Source organism: Dermacentor andersoni, chromosome 8 (genome assembly GCF_023375885.2).
Source record: "Dermacentor andersoni chromosome 8, qqDerAnde1_hic_scaffold, whole genome shotgun sequence".
In the NCBI taxonomy this organism is placed as follows: domain Eukaryota; kingdom Metazoa; phylum Arthropoda; class Arachnida; order Ixodida; family Ixodidae; genus Dermacentor; species Dermacentor andersoni.
In genome coordinates, this window is record NC_092821.1 from 76,983,088 (window position 1) to 77,006,576 (window position 23,489).

General features: G+C 48.7%; 1 protein-coding gene across 5 annotated transcripts in view; it reads right to left on the reverse strand.

The window, feature by feature from the left end:
* The window catches only part of LOC126538696 (uncharacterized), a 98,710-nt gene that overhangs the window by 22,874 nt on the left and 52,347 nt on the right, over positions 1–23,489 (reverse strand). The window lies entirely within an intron of this gene.

Here is a 23,489-nt window from a genome sequence, read left to right on the forward strand (position 1 = left end):
AACATGCTGACATACTGACACATGATTGTAAGATTCATGCACTGAAACAAATTTACATACTTTGCATTGTAGCTCGATGTGCAGAGCTGGATTGCTAAGATCTTGTAAAATTACTACTCACTGCTATTCTTAAGGAATAAAGAGCCAGAATAATTCGGCCACATTACAGACATTTGCACTATCAAGCAAGAAAATCTTTAAAAGGACACTCATTGGGGAAGGCAAAAACGACACAAAATTACACATTCACAATGCAACGTCATGGAAACGCATTGTGGTAATTCTAGCGCAGATGCAGGTAACTCTCAAAGATAATTAAGAAACAAAGAAAACTGCGTGTAACCGGTTAGGTCTGCTTGCTGGAATGCACTGCAACAGTTGGCTGCAAACACATCGAACACCGCCACACACTTGTGGTGCACGACACTTGGAACACATTCACACTGCAGAGATTCGTGGGCCCCATGATAAACACATAAGGTGCAGACAGCAGGAGTGCAACCCCCTCGTATTCAACACACCGACACGAAAGCAGTTGCGGACGACAAGGGTCTAACCTCCGCCACACGAGGAATAAGCCCTCGTAGATTTGATGCTTTCCGACTTAAACGCCTAAAAAGTGCACGGAAATGTCGCACTGCTGCAGCAAGTCATTCGAAACGAAGTGATGGCGCCGGTATCACAGGTAGGAGTGCAAAACTTCACGTAGGGGCTTCAAAACAAATATTCCCTCTCAGTCGAAGTCAAATAGTTGAAATCATGGGCGCATAGTTCAACGACGGCTTCCTGGGGATAACATAACTGGATCTCAAAGGCCATGCTTTTGCTGGCTGCATTCGGGAGAAGTTATTGAAAATCAGAAATACCCCATAGAATTTCTTTCTGGGCTAAGCTATAATGGACAATACAGAAAGTTCGATGGAACATGTATCACAACAACATGTGTAGTTGTGCGCCACACGACAAAAAAGGAAACTGTGCTGGTTAATATTTTAGGCATCACGGATTCCACAACAACCGCACGCGCCTACGCACGCCCCATGCGACCTGTTGGCGGCGTCACCCACCACCCTGTTTGAAAGGACACGCTCGTAGGATTCATTCGTCCATCCTGTTCTCTATTTTTTTGAGTGCCTGTTGGTTGTGCGTGCTACTACGACGCGTTTGTGTAATCGCGTGGTTTTGTGTTTGTTATAATGAAATGTGACTTAATAATAAATTGTGGGCTTTTATGTGCCAAAACAACTTCCTGATTATGACGAACGGCGTAGTGGAGGACTCCGCAAATTTCGACCACCTGGCGTTCTTTAACGTGCACGGAAATCTAAGTACACGGGTGTTTTCGCATTTCTCCCCCATGGAAATGCGGCCGCCGTGGCCGCGATTCGATCCCGCGACCTCGTCCTCAGCAGCCGAACACCATAGCCACTGAGCAACCACGGCGGGTCGAAATGTGCCTCAGTTCGCGCACACAAAAGTGTGCTTGTTTCTCTCGGGAAACTCGCCGTATACGTGGCGCGCCAATCAAATGTGGACCAACGATGTTCATGCCGTGGACCTTTGTGCCTGGTTGTCGCGGAAAGTTGGGTGGCGTGTCAAAGAAATGCGTATTATCAGCGCGCTTCAGCTCCTCCACTACGCAACGGCATATGTGCTTGGAGTAACATCGCAGCAACAGCAGGTTGGAGGGCTCTTTTCGAGCACGTAGTAACATTGAAAAAGGTAAGTAATTGTGCTTGCTAAACACATGCGTGTTGTGCGTACTTGCCGTGTGTGCATGAGTGCCTTGCGAACGTAGGGAATAAAACTTCCACGTAAATAGTAAAATGAGCGCTTTCTGTGCGCTCATTGTCAGAATTTAGTTACGCAAATTTATTGCCTTAGTGCGAAATTGAAAATCTTTATAGCGTTTTCTTCCGGTGGTAAAGATTACGTTCGGAAGTAATCCGTGTTCGTAATGTGCGCCTGTGAGCGAACTCCCGCTTTTCAGGTGAAGTTGCATAAAAAAGGCACATCTGCCGTTTCGCCGATTATTTGTGCAATGACTTTTTTTGCTTTGAATGTTTAGACGTTATAAATGATCTCTGCTTACAACGTTTTCGGTATACGAGAAGATTTCGGTGAGAAAATGTGAGCATTCACAGATTGTTACTAGTACAGCTTACTTTTTAAGACAAGAGGTGTTCACATAAGTTTCACGTAATTAAACATGATAGCGGAAAGTTGATTAAGCTGTTATGAAAAAAAAAAGAATTATTACGTAAGCAAACATTTCTTCCTAATGTGCAGGTATTGTGTGTAGGTGAAAATTTTATGTGATGAAGGTTTCTATTGTCATGACATTCATCAGTGACTTCTACCTGGTGCTTTTTGGTGACCCTGAGCTAATGTAAACAATATTTTCATAACTATTCTAGGCGCTCCTTGCAAGTGTTTATAATGTGACAGCTTTATGTGCCACTGCCATAAGTTAACACAGAACTTCTTTTGTAGTGGCGAAGCCGTCACCCACAACGGTGTACACATAACGGAAGAGCCCCCAGAAATTCAGCAGCATGGGGCATAATCTGGATTGTCGGGTCAGGTATGCATGAGTAGCACGGGTTCCAAAAAGGAGGGTATCGGAATCATTCACGGAGAAGCCTATTTGCATATTCCTAACACACCTTACTAAGTACGCTAAATATATATGCAACTTTATTCAACTAGCTGCTTATTTGTGTTCTTAGAGGTTATGCCAAGATTATCGTGTTCTCCCTAGAAGTATATCTAACATGTCATGATACTTACTATACTTTCTTGCATCAATTGCTTGCCTGTGAGTTTCGTTTATTTTTGCTTTGTGTCCTATATCATAATATCAATTCTTGAAGGTTTAATATTTATGAGCTGTTTTCTATGCTACAACTTCTTTTGGAGCATTTCTTTCGGTTTGTACTGAATGCTCACGTGAGAATACAAATTGCATGGGGCCAAATATGCCACAGGTCTAAGCGTACAGCGTGCTTACCGTTGTTTAATACCAATGACACAATTATTTTTGTGTTGTTCCCAATATAACTGCCACTGGCAAACATATTTGAGAGGATGAATTCCTTGAAATTTTGCAGGAAGGTCCGTATTCACTGTGCTGCAGTTATTACAGTAGGGAGGTGTTTTCTGGTATGCTCGAATTATTTTCTTTTTTTTCTTTGCAAGATATCCTCATTCGCGCAAGTAGGCATCGTAGCAGTTGCGAGTCTGTCCAGTTAAATTATTTTTCTTTTCTAGTCAATACAGCATAAACCACTTAGTTAACTGGTAGATCTGTTATTAAAGAAGTACAGAATTTCTTCCATAGTGTTTAATTGTATCCTTGCTCTTGGTAAGGCGTTTGCTTGTTATTGCAGTGTTGCTCATCAAATAAATTTCATTTCAACAGCACCTCGTGAAACTCACTCCTTGGCACTGGCACTAATTATACACCTGTGAAGAAATATTTCTAATGTGCTGGGTCCCTTTGCATATGCTGTGTTTCATCTTATGTATTTGCTCGGCACTGTGAGCAGTCTTCTATTCATTCTACTTAGCACTGTTCAGGTCAGAATAGGTTCATTCAGCAAGTCCCAATTGTGATGCAATCAGTGAGACTTCGTTGACTGGGCCGATAAATTGAAAGCAGTATGTGCAACCCTAAACGTATTTCTGACAAAAAATGCTTGTGTCTAGAAGAAGCATCGCATGCACTGCAACTCTTAGGGTTTTAAGTTGGGTGTACAAGCATTGCAATTTTCTTGTATTTCAGCTACATGAAACAGCCTGTGTTGTGTCTGCTGGAGTGAAATCCATGGTTGGTTTGCCTTCTTGTTTTTGTTGTGGTGCACTTACACTTCTGTGGTGCTTAAGCACTGTAGCCGCGCGAGAGCTGGAGCATTGCGGCAATGTCGAAGCTTGCTTGCACCTACTATTCCTACAGTATACCAACACACGCCTATCACCGTACTTGTGCGGCTCCTGAACACTAACCATATCCGCCATGTGAAAGTTGCACTGTTCCTCTGAGTTTGCCAGTCAGTTCATAAACCTTTTCCGGACAAAACATATGCAGGGAAGGGAGGGAGACCATACAAGGCTACTGCTAACAACTGACTATTTTGATGGAAAGAAGAAAAAATTCAGTAGCACAAGATGTGCGAATATGTAGTGCAGAAGTTTTTTTCTCAGTGGGGAGATGTAATTTCTGATACGAGGGCACTGCCTAATATAGTAAGCTTTCTCTGAAAAACACTAGACAAATCTGCTGATATTGTCACCCAGCTATGACAACTAAAACAGTTTAGCACCGACAGATTAAGAAAAAACGTCTGCCTGTAGCGATGGCTGGTCCTCGGAGAGCCCGCGCGCAACCACGAACTTCGTCGTTCTCGCCTTAAGGGTCCCGTTTCAACACGTGCAAACCTATTTCGCGTCATTGCTCCCCTCTCAAAAGCGACCGGCCCGGTCGCTTCAAGGGCAGCGGGCGCGCACTATGGGCAAGAGTGCCAACATGAAAAGGCAAAAAAAAAAAAAACATAGAGGCATGTACACAATGCTGAAGCAGTTTGTGAGGGTTGCTTAGCCCTGGCGTGCGTAGTACGGCTTCATCCGTACTACGTGGACGACTTCAGCACGGGGACGGCGTCGGTTCGAGCCAGCATCAGAGGTTTGAGGCACCACCTCGTAGTTCACATCACTGAGGCGGCGTACAACTTCGTAGGGGCCGAAGTAGCGGCGCAACAATTTCTCGGAGAGCCCGCGGTGTCGGATAGGTGTCCACACCCACACGCGGTCGCCTGGTAGGTACTGGACATTACGTCGGGTCCGGTTGTAACGGTAGGCGTCGGTATTCTGCTGGGTGCGGATGCGATTCCGAGCAAGCTGGCGAGCTTCCTCGGCTTTCTCGACGAAATCTTCAGTGTTGTCATTCCTTGTGGTTCCGTGGTCTACCGGGAGCATGGCGTCTAAGGGAGTTGTAACGCGACGTCCGTAAACAAGCTCGAATGGTGTAAACTCGGTGGTCTCCTGCACAGCGGTATTGTAAGCAAACGTGACGTATGGCAAAATTTCATCCCATGTTTTGTGTTCCACATCAATGTACATGGAGAGCATGTCGGCTAATGTTCTGTTTAGGCGCTCTGTTAAGCCGTTAGTTTGGGGATGATAGGCTGTGGTCTTTCGGTGGTCGGTGTGCGTCAGTGTGATGACGTGTTGCAATAACTCCGCTGTAAACGCCGCACCGCGGTCAGTAATGAGTACAGCGGGTGCACCGTGGCGAAGCACGATGTTGTGGACGAAGAAGCTGGCGACTTCAGCAGCAGTTCCCCGCGGCACAGCTTTCGTCTCCGCATAGCGAGTTAAATAGTCAGTTGCCACGATTATCCACTTATTTTGCAAGGAGGACGTGGGGAACGGCCCAAGAAGGTCCATTCCCACTTGCTGGAACGGCGCCGGAGGCGGATCCAACGGCTGAAGGAGGCCGGCAGGCTTGACGGGTGGAACTTTACGCCTCTGGCAGTCACGGCATGTTCGCACATAGCGCTGAACCGACGAAAATAGGTGTGGCCAATAGTATTTTTGCCGTATGCGCGCTAATGTCCTCGCGAAGCCTAAGTGGCCGGCACAGGGATCGTCGTGACACGCCTGTAAAACTTCCTCGCGCAGTGCCGCCGGAACGACGAGAAGGAACGTTTCCTGGCTGTTCTCGAAATTTTTCGTATACAGGACATCGTTTCGCAGGCAGTACGACGTCAATCCTCGTGAAAGTGGGCGTGGGACAACAACGTCAGCTCCCTCGAGATATCGGATGACTGGAAGCAGCTCAGAGTCTGCACGTTGATAGTCAGCCATGCGCACCACGTCGACGACACCAAGAAACGGCAAATCTAGCTCCAAGTCGGAGGATGTCAAAGGAATAGGAGAACGTGACAAGCAGTCAGCGTCGCTATGCTTATGGCCGGATCTGTAGACAACAGTTATGTCGTATTCCTGGAGGCGGAGGCTCCAACGAGCGAGGCGACCTGACGGGTCTCGTAGATTGGCAAGCCAGCAGAGCGAGTGGTGATCACTGATCGCTCGAAATGGCCGGCCGTATAAGTAGGGTCGGAACTTGCTGATAGCCCACACGACTGCTAAGCATTCTTTTTCGGTCGTTGAATAATTAGCTTCTGCTTTTGTGAGACTACGACTGGCATACGCAATTACACGTTCTGCGCCATCTTGCCATTGAACCAGAATGGCCCCGAGTCCTACGTTGCTGGCGTCGGTGTGTATTTCAGTTGCCGCGGTGTCATCAAAATGCGCCAGCACTGGAGCGGATTGAAGGCGTTTACGCAATTCGGCGAAGGCCTGCTCCTGTTCTTTCGTCCACGCAAAGGGCACATCTTGTCGCGTCAGTCTCGTGAGCGGTTCAGCAATCCTTGAGAAGCCTTCAACGAAACGACGGTAGTAAGCGCAGAGGCCCAGGAACCGCTGAACAGACTTTTTGTCTTTAGGACGAGGAAACTCGGCAACGGCAGCGAGTTTTTCTGGGTCTGGTCGTACTCCTTGGGAGCTGACCACGTGGCCTAGAAACTTGAGTTCCTGGAAGCCAAAGTAACATTTTTCAGGCTTGATGGTGAGGTTGGCCTTGCGTATTGCGGTAAGAACACTTCGTAGCCGGGTGAGATGTTCATCGAACGTGCTGGAAAACACAACAACGTCGTCTAGGTATACTAGACACGTCTGCCACTTTAGTCCAACGAGTACAGTGTCCATCATTCGTTGGAACGTAGCAGGAGCGGAACAGAGACCGAAAGGCAGCACTTTAAATTCGTACAGCCCATCGGGAGTCACGAAGGCGGTTTTTTCACGGTCACGCTCGTCCACTTCGATTTGCCAGTAGCCTGACTTTAGGTCTAACGAAGTAAAGAACTGAGCATGACGCAGACGGTCCAAAGCGTCATCGATCCGCGGCAGGGGATAAACGTCGCGTTTCGTGACTCGGTTAAGCCGTCTGTAGTCAACGCAGAAGCGGAGTGTGTTGTCTTTCTTTTTTACTAGGACGACAGGCGATGCCCACGGACTTGTCGACGGCTGGATGACGTCATCCTTTAGCATTTCTTGAACTTGACGCTTAATCGCCTCCCGCTCCATAGGTGACACGCGATACGGATGCTGACGAACAGGCCGCGCCGACTCCTCTGTAACTATCCGGTGTTGCGTAACGGAAGTGCGCTGGACTTTGGATTCCGTGGAAAAACAGCCGGAGAATTCTGTCAGTAGGCCCAGTAGCTGATCCTTCTGGACATCTGCTAAGTCAGCATTAATGTGGACGCGGGTATTCAGGCTGGCGTGAGTTGTTGCGTCCGGTGAAGTCACTTGTAACGTGCTGATATCGGAGAAGTCAGCAATTTCGTTCAGGAATGCCACAGCTGTACCTTGAGGGACGTGCTGATACTCATGGCTGAAGTTTGTCAACAAAACTTGCGAGCACTTGTGCTGTATTCGAACAAGGCCCCGGGCGATGCAGATGTGTTTTTCAAGCAGCAGCGGGATATTTGCCTCGGCAATACCCTCATAGCCGTCGAATGCGTCGCAGGTGACGAGGGTCAATACGCTGCTCCTTGGTGGCACCGTGATGTTCTCGTCAACAATCCTCAAGGCATTGACATACGTGTCGTCAGTGCTGCTCCCTGCTAAGGCCTGCGCCGTCGAAAACGTTACCCGCGACTTTTGTAAGTTGATCACAGCTCCATTAGCCTGCAGAAAGTCCATTCCCAGAATTAGGTCCCTCGAGCAGCTTGGGAGGATAACAAAATCTCCGAGGTACGTAAACCCACTAATACTCACTCGCGCTGTGCATCTCCCTACCGGGGTTAGCAGATGGCCTCCTGCAGTTCGAATCTGCGACCCTGTCCACTCGGTAGAAACTTTCTTCAGCTTGCAGGCAAGGTCCATGCTCATAACTGAGGTGTCCGCTCCAGTGTCGATTAACGCCGTTATTTCTTCGTCGTCTATGGTGACGGGAATGTTCGACGTTACAACCTCTCGCAAGGTGTTCGACTTCGTCTGTACGTCTGCGTCGTTCTGTTTTCGTCGTTGTCGTCGTAGTGGAGGATATTGCGTACGGTCGTCGTCAGCGGCCTCACCTCCGGAGGTCGCTGAACTCAGTTTTCCCGACCCGCCGGGCTAGGCGAGCGGCGTCTCAGAGCGCCGCGAGTAAAAGCTTGGCTTGGTGATGGTGACCTGTAACGAGCAGGAGACGACGAACGGTGCTCCGGCCATCGCTGATCATCATTGCGACGATTTGTGACGAAACTCTCTATTTCCGGCGGCCGCTCACCAGGTCGTGGACGAGGTGCATTCGGTGAGAATCCACGAAGCCCCAGATGACGATAAGGACACATTCTGTAGATGTGCCCGGCTTCGCCACAATGAAAACAAAGGGGTTTGTAGTCCGTGGTGCGCCAGACGTCGCTCTTCCTAGTCCTTGCTTCGGCGATGTGCGGTGGGCTGCGAGGCGGCCTGAAGCTTACGTCCATTTGTTGAGTGGGGTGTACCATGCTGCTCGCACTTGAGGGTGGCGGACGGCGTACTGCTTCAGCGTAACTCATTTCAGCGTGCGGTACCTGCTGTGGTGCCTCGTACTGTCCAGGAACATGGACGGCCTGTCGGACCTCGGCGCGCACCATTTCCGCAATGGAAAGTTGTCCCACAGGGGCAGTGGTCGTCTGCATCTTCTGCAGTTCCTCCTTGACGACAGCCCTGATGAGTTCTCGCAAGGCGCCAACGTCGTTACCGAGGGTAACGGCAGAGAGCTCCCTTGAAATGACACGGTCGCGGTTGTTTTGCCTGGCCCGCTGTTGAAGGGCCTTTTCCATAGTACTGGCTTCGTCATGGAACTCTGCAAGTGTCGTCGGCGGATTTCGAATTAGGCCAGCAAAGATTTCCTCTTTGACGCCGCGCATGAGATGGCGCACCTTCTTTGTTTCAGTCATCAAAGGGTCCGCACGTCTGAAAAGCCGATTCATGTCTTCTACGTACGCAGTCACTCGCTCATTCGGGCCTTGAATTCTTGCTTCCAACGCTAACTCCGCTCTCTCCTTCCTGTCCGCCCTGGCGAAGGCATTGAGGAACTGCCTACGAAATTCTTCCCATGACGTCAGTGTCGCCTCGTGGTTCTCAAACCATGTTTTCGCGGAATCTTCAAGAGCGAAGTACACGTAACGTAGCTTACGCTCGTGGTTCCAGTCGTTGAGGTTGGCAACCCGGTCAAAATGGTCAAGCCAATCATCGGCGTCCTCTGAAGCACTTCCGTGGAACGGATTCGGCGTCCGGATGTGATTGACGACAACGTGCGATGCTGCAGGAGTGGCAGGAGGTGGTTGGGTCGTCATTCTAGTTCGTTCAGGTAGCAGACCGTGCTGTGGCTGGAGTCCCTGGAGGCGTCGGCTGGCACGTACGTGCACAGGGGTAAGCTCGGTTGAACTACTCGCCGGGCTGAGGTCTGGGGTATACTCCGGAGATCTTAACATCGACCGTACCCAGCACGTCCACCAGAAATGTCACCCAGCTATGACAACTAAAACAGTTTAGCACCGACAGATTAAGAAAAAACGTCTGCCTGTAGCGATGGCTGGTCCTCGGAGAGCCCGCGCGCAACCACGAACTTCGTCGTTCTCGCCTTAAGGGTCCCGTTTCAACACGTGCAAACCTATTTCGCGTCAATATCTGTAAGCAAGCAAACCTCGCTTGCCTGCTCACCTGTTTAAGTTCACTAGTGGACTCGTGTATATACTTCCTACATTATTTTTGCTGGAAATATGTGTGCAAAACTGGCCACTGGTGAATTGGAAAAAGGCATCCAGGCAAGAGAGCCTTGCTTCGTTATAGATGCTAACAAATTTGACTGCTGTGCGTCAGGGGTAGTGTAGTCTATTCCTTTGATCATCTTTATATTTGGTCAAATGTACATGGGGCAGATTGGCTGGTGCCTCAACATGCACCTAGGAGTGCAGCATTATTCACTCAAGGGGTAATTATACTTTTGTCAATTGATGATGCACTGACACGAGTGATGCTGCACCCCAAATTTGTATTATTCATCTGGTCTGTACACTTGCGGCAACCGATTGACCAACAAACTCAGTGAGAAATACCACGTTATGATTGCATGACAAACAGAAATACTCTCTAGATGACATGAAATAGCAATCACTACGTGCTTGTTTATTCTGTTTTATTAGGCAAATATTGTTACGCTTTTGTACTTTTGTATAGCAACTTGCCCTTTCTTTCTGAGAGAACTCTGCAGTAGAAGTGCACATGCATTGTAAATATTTTCTTTAATCCTTCCAGCAAAATATATTTGGAATTGATTGCTTTTGTGTCCAGTGGTCTCTCTTCTGTCCACTGTCTCGCACTGAAAAGTTAAACATTAAAACGCGCCAACGTTCTCGTTACTTGTCAGTCAGTGCTGATAAACTCGAAATATTTCTTTGACCTAGAACATTTTGCCATTTATGTCGCTTACAGTATAAGCATATTTAACTACCCTTCTGCCTTCCCATAAAGCATGCTGAAATGTATTTACTTTTCTATTGACGGTTTATGTAATGATAGCCTCATAGCACAAGCCAAGAGGCGTAGAGATACAAGCTGTATTGTGGCTTTCACCGATTTCATAGCGGGTGATCAGAGGTGGGTACTGGGAGAGGTTTTCTGGTTGGCTGGCACAACCTTTACTTCTTTCTGCCCTTCACGAAGTTGCAATACTCTACTTGGGCTCAAATAAACTTGTATTGCTTGCATTCACTTTAAACATTTCTTTCACACAAACATGAGGCATACAATTTTCTGTGTAGCACCTTCACTTTGGCCGCTGGCGTACCTGCTCTTTCCGGTTACATTTATCGCAAAGTTCGGCAGACTTCGTTTTGTTACTAGTACTTATTCACATAAAAGTGGTAACGGGGTAACCTTATTACATGGAATCATTGATGTCATGAAAAATGTGTAATGAGGCATACAATTACTTGTATATTTCAGGCTGTACTGTGTCTCTGAGAAGCATCACCGGATGGATCTGTCTGTTTACTGGCTGTGGCTTCCACACGACTTCCAAGTTCCATTGCCACACAGCAATGGGAGGCAGCGCTATCCAGCTCCGGCTCGACGGACCAGCTCAACCCGGTCAGCTGAGTGAAAAGGGCAGCTAAGGCCACTGGACTGAGGGGATCATCCACCGCAGAGCCGATGAAGCATCCTACACTCGTGTGCTTTTTTGTATGAAGCTAATTCTCTCTCTATGGGCATCAAGCTCAGAAAGCATTTAGTTAGAAATATAAAGCTACGCAGCTCATATATACCATACTGACTTGACAAATAAAGTAGTTGCTAGGGCAACAGAGTGCGTGCAAGGAAATTTGGCGCACTTAAGTTACTTGATGCCCATATATTCAAAGCAAAATCTATTTTCATCTTGTGTACCAAGTAAAAGTTTGCACTGCTCTTTCGCTTCTGATATTGCAGCAACTTGTAATCTACCGAATAAATGTAAAATAATTGTTAACCTCGTAAATGTGCGTTCTGCAGCATGAAACTAATGATGTATAGATACTCGATGCAAGCTAAAATTTGTCGAACACATCAGAAGGTGCTGGCATGGTCCCAGGGAGACCACACCAGGATACATAAAGCACCAGCCAAGCACACCAAACACGTCGAACACCTCAAAAGTACCAGGCCAGGTACACCAAGCAGACCAGTGTGGGCTCACCGTACACCCCGGGACGGGTACACCAGATACATAAGACCAGGCTCACCGTGCACACAGGACGGGCACACCAGACACACCAGACCCGTGTCTGAAAACCTACTCCGGTGTAAACGATAAAAAACACCTGAACCAGTCTGGTGTATTTTTCGACTGGGTTGTTATCTGCTTGGCGGAAAGTGGGGCTCGACTAAGCGAAGCAATATTTTTGGAAGCCTGGCTTTAAATGGGCTAGGGCAGCTATTTTCCTATTGCTATGTGCACTTGGAGGCAGGCCCTTAACAGTAGCGCATTATCGGTGGCGTTCGGAGTTAACGGTATAGCACAGAGTAAAAGGTCAAGAATCACTGTCCCAATATCGCGATTACAAAATTATAAAAGTGCCGCGAGAAGTAAGAACAAAGGCTAGTGCAGTTATTCTGCCGCTTCGCCATTATCCCCTACTCAAAAAAGCAGATTTAAAAACGCAGGTTTCCAACAAACAACACTATAAAAAACACAAAGGCAAATGCCCCACAAAACACATATAACATGTTTCTGCTAACTTCTGACAAGACGTGACGCACACGAAAAGAAGTAAATACACAATACTTTAGCAAAAACGATAAATATAACAAAATTAAATCCCCAGACTACTAGGAAACGTCCTATATTAACAGTAACGAGTTTGATTGTGGTGCAACACGCGCACGAGCATACTGAAGTTCTGCTAATAGAGTTGTAAGATAGTGAAACGAGCCGCAAAGAATAGAACAATACAACTACCATGAATAAGAGCACCCATAGAGATAAACACACAACTCACAGTGAGCATCACTCTAAAGACATCCAGAAGCGGTGGAACTGTGACCGCATAGAAAGAACTATATTCGCACTAGTTATTGCCGGTGACACGTATGAATGTACTGCAATGGTTTTGAGAACATGCGCCAAGACAGTGATATTGCAAATGTCCACCTGTAAGCGACATCACAAGCACATCGGACGAGAACAGCGTCGTGCAAATATTTATTTCTGCAATGATTGTTGTGGCACTTTGGAACGGATCCCTTTCTTACCTTCGACATACTTTAAACTGCATGCGCTTTTTGGACGAAGTCTGTGCTCACCTGTACTGTTTCATTGTGAGGCCCCTATACAGGGGCTCTCGCCCTGTTCTACATTCCTTGTAGAAGAGGAGCGAACATGTTCCTCTGCAAGATTTCCGTCGTGTCACAGTGTAGTCTTGGTCTCTTGTCAATGCCACAGTAGCCTGTGCGTATATTTAGTCAGCTCATTGTGAGTTCCCGAGTGTTGTTTGTTTTTGTCAGGACTGAAGCTGTTGTCTTTATTCCAGGAACGTGACACTTATAGAGATGGTTCGAATATGAGTTACAATCTCCTGTCCTATTCTACAACACGTCACAGATAATGTGTATAGCATCTTCAAATATGTTCACATTATGTTCTGAGAACTGCAGTGCGAAAATAATTTGGTCACTGCTGGCACGTGCCTCTGTCGGCGAGAACGCTTACAGGCAGGTGTGTCTGATTCTATACTGTAGACGCTTAAAAGTTCGGAGCTCATGGCAACTGAAGACATATGGCCACAGCTTGCTAGCTCTAGATAGTGCACCAGCTATTTCTGTCAATTGCGACTATCCAAATCACAGAATAGACTTAACAGTATTCTAGAGGGCCTCTTGCAGCCTCTATCACATCTTTTAAAGATGCAGCCTCATGAAGCCAATCTTCGTGACGAAACACAGCTGTATTACCTTCGACGCGGGGCTCGCCGAGCCCTGGTGGCTTGCCAAAGTTGCCAAAGCCCTGGTGGCTTGCCAACGTTCGTGTTTCCTGCCGCACCGAGTACAACGCAGGCCGCCAAACCGTTTACCACGTTCGTGCGCCAGTGCATGCCCAGATTGTTCTTGCTTGCCGAAGCGTCACATGACTTTGCCACTGGCGCGCTGGTGTTTGCATCTCTTTCGCTCCAGCGCAAGCGAGCATGTTCCACAGCTAGCTCTAATGTCTGCTAACTCTTGCTCGCGTGCGTCTCGCATGTGTACCCGCGCATATTACTGTTCCTTCACAGGTTGCTCCTATTCTGCTCCTTTTCTATCACCCAAGCCAGAAATCTATATCCACTCTACCCGAAATACTTACCTAGCGACAATATAATTCTCAACTTGCCCATTGTCACCTGCCTACTACATACATGCAAGGTGAGGCTCTAAGACGGAAACATAGCTCGTAGCCGTCGCGCACGACAGAAACATGTGATGAATAAAACATTCGCCACTTGTTTGTGTGATAAGAAATAGGAATTGCGCAAGTAAAGACGGTTACAATCCTTTTTTGCTATTAGTGCTTAGGACGAGTCAGGGTCATATACGTGTTTGGGGGCTCCTATGTGCTCGTGGCAGGCACAGCTGGTACAATTCACTTTGACGATATGCCAAGTTCCCCCTTTGACCGCTAGGAGGCCTCAAATTTTGTTCATCTAGGTTGTTCCCCTGTGCATGGGAAAAGTAAAACAACTAAGGAGAGGCCCCACCTTGACCACTTATTAAGAGAAGAGTGTGGAGGAAGTCGCGTGGTATTTTTCGCTGTAGCAGCCATGTTTCGGGGCACAATGGTTGCTTTGTTCTAGTTGTGTGTGCTCGTGCGTGTGGGGCTCCGTACGTTATGTACGGTGACAAAGGCGTTGTGTGTGTATGCTTGTGTTAGCCTCCGTTACTTGTTTCGCTATGTTATCTAGACCCTGCTCTCAATGGCTATGTTGTGGGGAGGCGAGACTAGCAGAACCATGACCCGTAAAACGTGCGCGCATGCGATGCCTTACACCAGGTACCATGCCGCGGACGAGCGACGATCTCGGAGTAAGCTTGCCGAATTCAATAGATTCACGCTAACGAATCATCGCAGACTTAAATCACTGTACTTCAATTCCTAATATATACACGAAACACTTTGCCGGCCAGTGACAGCTGTGCAATGTTTCTGTTTTAGGCAGCGATGTGGACGGATTGAAAAAGAAACGACAGCTGTGGCTACGTGGAGGCCCTCTAGTGTTGCAGATAAGTGGAGCCATCTCGTGCACTAAAACATTCGTCATGACAAAGGAGCGAATTCACGTGCTGTTTTCTTAAAGTGGACCCAAACGCAAAGATGGGTTAAGGGATGAACCATTCTTACCGTAGACATATGTGCGCCCGAGGGGCGCAGGGAAATGCATGTTAGCGGATGCGGTCATCATCATCATCATCAGCCTGATTACGCCCACTGCAGGGCAAAGACCTCTCCCATACTTCTCCAACTACCCCGGTCATGTACTAGTTGTGGCCATGTTGACCCTCCAAACTTCCTAATCTCATCTGCCCACCTAACTTTCTGTCGCCCCCTGCTACGCTTCCCTTCCCTCGGAATCCAGTCCGTAACCCTTAATAACCATCGGTTATCTTCCCTCCTCATTACATGTCCTGCCCATGCCCATTTCTTTTTCTTGGTTTCAACTAAGATGTCATTAACGCGCGTTTGTTCCCTCACCCAATCTGCTCTTTTCTTATCCCTTAACGTTACGCCAATCATTCTTCTTTCCATAGCTCGTTGCGTCGTCCTCAATTTAAGTAGAACCCTTTGCGTAAGCCTCCAGGTTTCTGCCCCGTACGTGAGTACTTGTAAGACACAGCTGTTATACACTTTTCTCTTGAGGGATAATGGCAACCTGCTGTTCATGATCTGCGAATGCCTGCCAAACGCACCCCAGCCCATTCTTATTCTTCTGATTATTTCACTCTCATGATCTGGATCAGCAGTCACTACCTGTCCTAAGTAGATGTATTCTCTTACCACTTCCAGTGCCTCGCTACCTATCGTAAACTGCTGTTCCCTTCCGAGACTGTTAAACATTACTTTAGTTTTCTGCAGATTCATTTTTAGTCCCACACTTCTGCTCTGCCTCTCCAGATCAGTGAGCATGCATTGCAGTTGGTCCCCTGAGTTACTAAGCAAGGCAATATCATCAGCGAAGCGCAAGTTACTAAGGTATTCTCCATTTACTCTTATCCCCAATTCTTCCCAATCCAGGTCTCTGAATACCTCCTGTAAACACGCTGTGAATAGCATTGGAGAGATCGTATCTCCCTGCCTGACGCCTTTCTTTATTGGGATTTTGTTGCTTTCTTTATGGATGAGTACAGTGGCTGTGGAGCCGCTATAGATATCTTTCAGTATTTTTACATACGGCTCGTCTACACCCTGATTCCGCAATGCCTCCATGACTGCTGAGGTTTCGACTGAATCAAACGCTTTCTCGTAATCAATGAAAGCTATATATAATGGTTGGTTATATTCCGCACATTTCTCTATCACCTGATTGATAGTGTGAATATGATCTATTGTTGAGTAGCCTTTACGGAATCCTGCCTGGTCCTTTGGTTGACAGAAATACAATAGGACATTTATTTCAGTCTGTCGTATTTTGGGACATTGTTTCTGTCATTCTGTTGTCCCACGTTCTGTTGTCTGTAGTGTGACGTCCTGTAGTCGACAGTTCTGTAGTTCTTGATCAATATTTACTAAAAAATTGACAGAGACCTCTTTAGGGCTATGCAAAGTTGTTAGTACAAAAAAGAAAAATTTAGAAGAAAATGAAAAGAAACTTCCCCGCTGGCGATTAGAACTTGGCACCTGATCATTCCGAACCCAGAACCACCAGCACCACGCCGTACATATCTCTAAGCGTACATTTTGGCTATGTCAACAGCAAGATCAACAAGAGCAAGTCGCTGCGACAGAAAGTGGCACACTTCTAACGCCAGGGAAGAATATGTGTATTCGCGACAGGGAGTTCCTGTTACGACGTCAGAATCGCTGTTGCGATAGAAACTTGTTGCGACTTCATAAACTCTTGTTGTCGCGACAGAACGTTTCTGTTGAGACGTCAGAATTGCTGTCGTAACGTCAGAGTCGCTGTCACGATAGAAAGCTGTTTTTGTGACTACAGAACTCTGGTTGTCGCAAGAGAACGTTTCTGTTGCGACTTCAGAACACTACGTCGTCACGACAGGAATTCATGTTGTCGTTTTCAACTGGGGAGTGCTCAAGTTCATATATATATATATATATATATATATATATATATATATATATATATATATATATATATATATATATATATATATATATATATATACCGCCTTTCAAGTGTCGTCTCCGCCAAACAGCCATCCGCGGTGCTGCGGACGGTGCCGGATTGGTCCCGCAGCCTGACGCCCACTCTCGAGCGTTCACGAATCCCGCACCGCCGAACACATGGACCGCTTGCGTTTAGCAGGCAACCCTGTATCCGCACCGAAACATGACAATTAAACGTATGGTGCGCAGTATGTACCTTTTCAACGCAGCTATTCGAAATGACAAATAAAGCGTCAGCGTCCGAGAAGTTACAGCATCAGTAATGCTGCGTAAAAACCTCCGGAGGAACTTGTAATTAATTTTTTGTCACTTGTAACTAGCGTATGTAATGCGGTCGTGTACAAAGACCTGGGGGCCAGAGAGCACATTTTCATCAGTTTTGAGTGGTAGTCCGAATGATCTCGTTTGTTTTCGCAACGTTGCCCGGTTGTTCTGAGCTTCGTCTGAGTGCTCAGATAACGGACCTGGCTTTTGGCTGAAGGTCACTTGAAGGACGCGGACAACGCGAGCTAAAAGCATTTCGTAGAAAAAAGAAAAGCACAGCCGGTAACACTTATTTCGTCCGCCTAGTAAGTATCACTTGTAACTTTCTTGCCAAACACGCAGGGCTCACTTATCCTGATGGTCACGGTCTAAACGTCGGCTTTTTTGAACTTTTGTGTCTCATAATTATGCCTCATATAAACGGCAGGGTGCTTCGTAAGCGTCGTTTTTTGAGCTTTTGTACCAGAGCAGAGTTTCCAGCTAAGCACACGAGCATGATATTTGCGGGGCAAATCAACTAGGGTTCCTTCATACCGTTAGTCGCTTAATAACCATCATTATCTTGAGCTTTTCTCCTGGATACACACAGAAGTGTTATCAGGGGGATTTTACTGAGACTACCACGCTTTGCTAAACAAGAAACCGAACAGTAAATTAGTTCTATTAAAATATCGAACGGCCGCACAGGCTTGAGCGTGCAGCAGACCATGAGAAACAGGTTAAGTGATGCCGTTTACTGGGCGGGTGATATAAGTTCAAAGAAAGAGGAAATCAACGCACTTGATAGGGAAACAAATAGGATTATATATGTGTATATATATATTGTCACGCGATGGTGACGTTGAAGAACACAGTAGTAATACTCTGAAAGACAAAACTAACTTTCATTGGGCGAACCTGTGCCCACAAAAACAGGCTACACTTTTAGCACCACGATAGCGGCGCACACGGTCGGCGATCGTCGAAAATCTGATCAGCGGGTCAAGGGCGTCGGCTTTTATAGATCAGCCGTCGAATGTTCCAGAGTACCCTATGGGACCCACGCGTCTTCCACAAAGTTCTACACTATTCGGGTAGCGCATACATGCAATCGATTACACAAGTTGCGGTGAAAGACAGTGGACAAAACCATCGATAACATTCCAGAAACTTATTTTACATGCAGGCGCGTCCTGCGCTGCGCGCTAACATTTGTTAGGCGGCCAAACGTGGTCGCTCGATAAAGATAAGTACACGAGTCATTACTCCCCTCTTAAAAAGCATCGACCCGATGCTGCAAACAAACGAAAGTAATCAAGAAAAGCACTCGTAGCAAAGAAAACAACAAAATAAGGAAGTTCGTCAGCGTCCGTAAAAGGGTTTAAGGCGCACCACGTGGACCACTTCAGATCGTGCGTGGCGCCGTTGTGAATGCGAAATGCCGTCTGGCACGACCTCATAGTCCACAGCGCCAATACGTCGGATGATCTTGTAGGGTCCGAAATAGCGTCGCAGTAGTTTCTCACTGAGTCCTCGTCGGCGTATCGGGGTCCATACCCAAACACGGTCGCCGGGCTGGTACTCGACGAAGCGTCCTCGGAGGTTGTAGTGTCGGCTGTCGGTCCTCTGCTGGTTCTTGATCCGCAGGCGGGCGAGCTGTCGGGCTTCTTCGGCGCGCTGGAGATAGGTAGCGACGTCATCAAGGTTCTCTTCGTCAGTGACGTGCGGCAGCATGGCGTCGAGCGTCGTCGTCGGGTTCCTGCCGTAGAACAGCTTGAACGGCGTGATCTATGTTGTTTCTTGCACCACCGTGTTGTAAGCGAATGTTACGTGCGGCAGGACGGCATCCCAGGTCTTGTGTTCGACGTCGACGTACATCGCTAGCATGTCGGCGAGGATCTTATTCAGCCGCTCCGTAAGACCATTCGTCTACGGGTGGTAGGCCGTTGTCTTCCTGTGCCTTGTCTAACTTTATTTCAGAATGGCTTGGGTGAGCTCCGCTGTAAAGGCCGTTCCTCTGTCGGTGATGGGGACTTCTGGGGCGCCATGTCGCAGCAGGATGTTTTCGACAAAGAATTTTGCCACTTCGGCTGCGCTACCTTTCGGCAGTGCTTTAGTTTCAGCGAAGCGGGTTATTTCCAGTTGTTGACGTCGGAAAGGGCCCTAGCAAGTCCATCCCGATCTGCTGGAATGGTCGGCAAGGAGGCTCGATTGGTTGTAGTAATCCGGCTGGCCTTGTCGGCGGTGTCTTGCGTCGCTGACAGTCTCGGCATGTTCTGACATAACGGGCGACGTCGGCGGTCAGGCGCGGCCAATAATACTTTTCTTGTATCCTCGATAGTGTCCAGGAAAATCCGAGGTGTCCAGCGGTCGGATCATCATGTAGGGCGTGCAATACTTTCTGGACGAAGTCCTGACGGGACAACAAGAAGGTAGTTGGACCCGCCGTGGTTGCTCAGTGGCTATGGTGTTAGGCTGCTGAGCACGAGGTCGCGGGATCGTATCGCGGCTACGGCGGCCGCATTTCGATGGGGTGCGAAATGCGAAAACACCCGTGTACTTAGATTTAGGTGCACATTAAAGAACCCCAGGTGGTCGAAATTTCCGGAGTCCCCCACTACGGCGTGCCTCATAATCAGAAAGTGGTTTTGGCACGTAAAACCCCATAATTTAATAATTTAAGAAGGTAGTTGTCGCGGACTGGTGAGAAGTTGTTCACGAGTAGATTGTTTTGAAGCGTGAAGGAAGATAATCCGCACTTAAATGCCCTGGGGACAACGTCGGTGTGCCCTTCCAAATATTCGACGAGGCCTTTAGCTCCGGGTCTGCCCGTTGCTCTTCAGCAAAGTCTTCCGCGCTTATCATTCCAAGGAAGGCGTCGTCATTCTCGTCGTCTTCCGGCGGCGGGTCAATGGGGGCGCGTTATAGGCAATCGGCATCGGAGTGTTTTCGTCCGGACTTGTAGGTTACAGTGATGTCGTATTCTTGTAGTCTGAGGCTCCACCGTGCCAGCCGTCCTGAAGGATCCTTTATATTCGCTAGCCAACACAACGCGTGATGGTCACTGACGAATTTGAATGGCCTGCCATAAAGACAAGCGCGCAATTTAGCTGTAGCCCAAACGATGGCGATACATTCCTTTTCGGCCGTCGAATAGTTGCCTTCCGCTTTTGACAGTGACCGACTAACGTCAGCTATTACTTGTTCGACTCCGTTTCTTCTCTGGACTAGAACGGCACCGAGGCCTAGGCTACTGGCGTCAGTATGAATTTCTGTATCGGCGTACTCGTCGAAGTGCGCAAGTACCGGCGGCGACTGCATGCGTCGTTTGAGTTCTTCAAATGCGTCAGCCTGCGGCGTTTCCCACTTGAACTCAACATCACATTTAGTTAGATGTGTCAACGGCTCGGCGATGCGTGAAAAGTCCTTGACAAAGCCCCGGTAGTAGGCACACATGCCAAGGAATCTACGGACTGCCTTCTTGTCGATGGGTTGCTTGAACTGTGCGATGGAAGCTGTCTTTTGCAGGTCTGGGCGGACACCAGATTTGCTGATTACGTGGCCTATGAACGGAAGCTCATCGTAAGCGAAGCGGCACTTTTCCGGCTTCAGAGTGAGCCCTGATGACTTGATGGCCTCTAGTACTGTCGCAAGCCGCATCAGGTGATTGTCGAAATTTCCGGCGAAGACGACGACGTCATCCAAGTAAACGAGACAGGTCTGCCACTTCAATCCTGCTAACACTGTGTCCATGACGCGCTGGAACGTTGCAGGCGCCGAGCACAGTCCGAACGGCATTACCTTGAACTCGTAGAGGCCGTCTGGGCTTTTGAACGCCGTCTTTTTGCGATCTCTTTCGTCGACTTCTATTTGCCAATAGCCAGACTTGAGGTCCATCGACGAGAAGTATTTAGCGTTGCAGAGCCGATCCAATGCGTCGTCTATCCGTGGGAGGGGATATACGTCCCTCTTCGTGATCTTCTTCAGACGACGATAATCGACGCAGAAACGTGGGGTTCCGTCCTTTTTCTTTACCAGGACAAAAGGGGATGCCCGCGGGCTTTTCCACGGCTTGATGATGTCGTTGCGCAGCATTCCGTCGACTTGTTCTCTTATAGCTGCACGTTCTTGCGGCGAAACTCGGTAAGGGCTCTGGCGGAGTAGTCGAGCGCACTCCTCGGTGATTATGCGATGCTTGGCGACTGGTGTTTGTCGAATCCTCGATGACGTCGAAAAGCATCCTTTGTATCGTCAGAGCAGACTTCTGAGCTGCTGTTGCTTAATCACGGGGAGACTTGGATTAATGTCGTAGTCTGGTTCGGGAACCATTATCGTCGGGGTAGATGCGGCGGAATCCGAGAGGACAAACGCATTACTGGCTTCCAGAATTTCCTCGATATAGGCGATCGTCGTGCCCTTGTTGGTGTGCTTGAACTCCTGGCTGAAGTTTGTCAGCAACACTTCAGCTTTCCCTCCATGCAGTCGAGCGATCCCTCTTGCGGCGCAAATTTCACGGTGTAGCAGTAGACGTTGGTCGCCTTCGATGACGCCTTCTACGTCAGCGGGTGTTTCGGTTCCGACCGAAATAACCATGCTTGAGTGAGGCGGGATGCTTACTTGATCTTCGAGCACACTCAAGGCGTGGTGACTACGAGGGCTCTCCGGCAGTATCGCTTTATCTTCCGACAGCGTTATTGAATTTGACTTCAGGTCGATGATTGCGCCGTGTTGGTTCAGGAAGTCCATACCGAGGATGACGTCTCGTGAACACTGTTGGAGGATAACGAAGGTGGCAGGGTAAGTCCGGTCATGAATGGTTATTCTTGCCGTGCAGATTCCAGTCGGCGTGATCAGGTGTCCTCCAGCGGTCCGAATTTGAGGGCCTTCCCATGCGGTCCTAACTTTCTTCAACTGGGCAGCGATGTGTCCACTCATTACGGAGTAATCGGCCCCTGTGTCCACTAAGGCGGTAACTGCGTGGCCGTCGAGAAGGACGTCGAGGTCGGCGTTTCTTTGTCTGGCGTTGCAGTTAGGTCTTGGCGTCGGATAACGGCTGCGTCGTGTTGAACTGAAGCTGGAACGTCGCGTCGTCAGGTTGTCTTTCGTCGTCGTATTCTTTGCTTCCAGATTTCGTCGGGACGGCGGCGTGTTGTTATGTCGTCGAGGTAGTTTCTTCGGCGTCTTCGTCGGCGGCGGAGGATCTTCGTCAGTTCGACGAACAGCAACCACACCGCCATCGGTTGCTGCTTTTAGTTTTCCGGTAATGGGCTCGCTGACCGACCCCGGGATGGGCCAGTGTAGGGTCGGCGCTGCGGCGACAGGTAGCGGCCTGGTGATGGCGAACGCGACGGTCGTCGAGAGCTCCACTGAGTAGCGGCGAGGTAGTCGGCGATATCGCGAGGGCGTTCACCTTGCTGCGGGCGCGGAGCGTTGACGGCGAAACCTCGTAGTCCCATCTCCCGGTATGGGCATCGTCGGTAGACGTGACCCGCTTCTCCGCAGTGGTAGCAGAGCGGGCGGTGGTCAGGAGTGCGCCAAACGTCTGTCTTCCTCGCGTAGCTGCGCTGGGCGACGGGTTGGCGTGCTGGCGGCGGCGGTGGTGGTCGAAGGAATTGCGCAGTTACGGCGCCCTGGCGCGGCCGTGGAGGGGGACCTTGACGGCGGGCGACGGCGGCGTAGGTCATCGCTTGCGGCTGAGGTTGCGGCGCTTCAGGGGCTACTCCGAGTTATTGGTGGAGCTGCTCACGTACGGTGTCGGCGATCGAAGCCACTTGAGGCTGTGATGATGGGAACAGCTTCTGTAGCTCCTCCCGCACGACCGCTCTGATAGCCTCGCGCAGGTCTTCGGAGGCCAATGATTCAACTCCGGCATAGCTTGTAGAGTTGGTGCGGCGGTCGAATTGCCGGTTTCGCATCTCGAGTGTCTTCTCAATGCTAGTGGCCTCGCGAAAAACTCGTCGACGGTCTTCGGTGGGTTTCGTACCATATGGGCGAAAAGTTCCTCATTTACACCACGCATTAGTAGCCGGACTTTCTTTTCCTCGGACATTTCCGGGTCGGCGTGGCGGAATAGGCGGCTCATTTCTTCTGTAAAAATCGCGGTGGTCTCGTTAGGCAGCTGCACTCGGGTTTCTAGTAGTGCTTAGGCTCGTTCTCGGCGTATGACGCTTGTGAATGTCTGCAGGAAACCGCTTCGGAAAAGGTTCCAGGTCGTTAAGGTGGCTTCTCTGTTGTCGAACCACGTCCTGGCAGCGTGTTTTATTGCAAAGAAGACATGTGGCAGTTTGTCGTCGCTGTT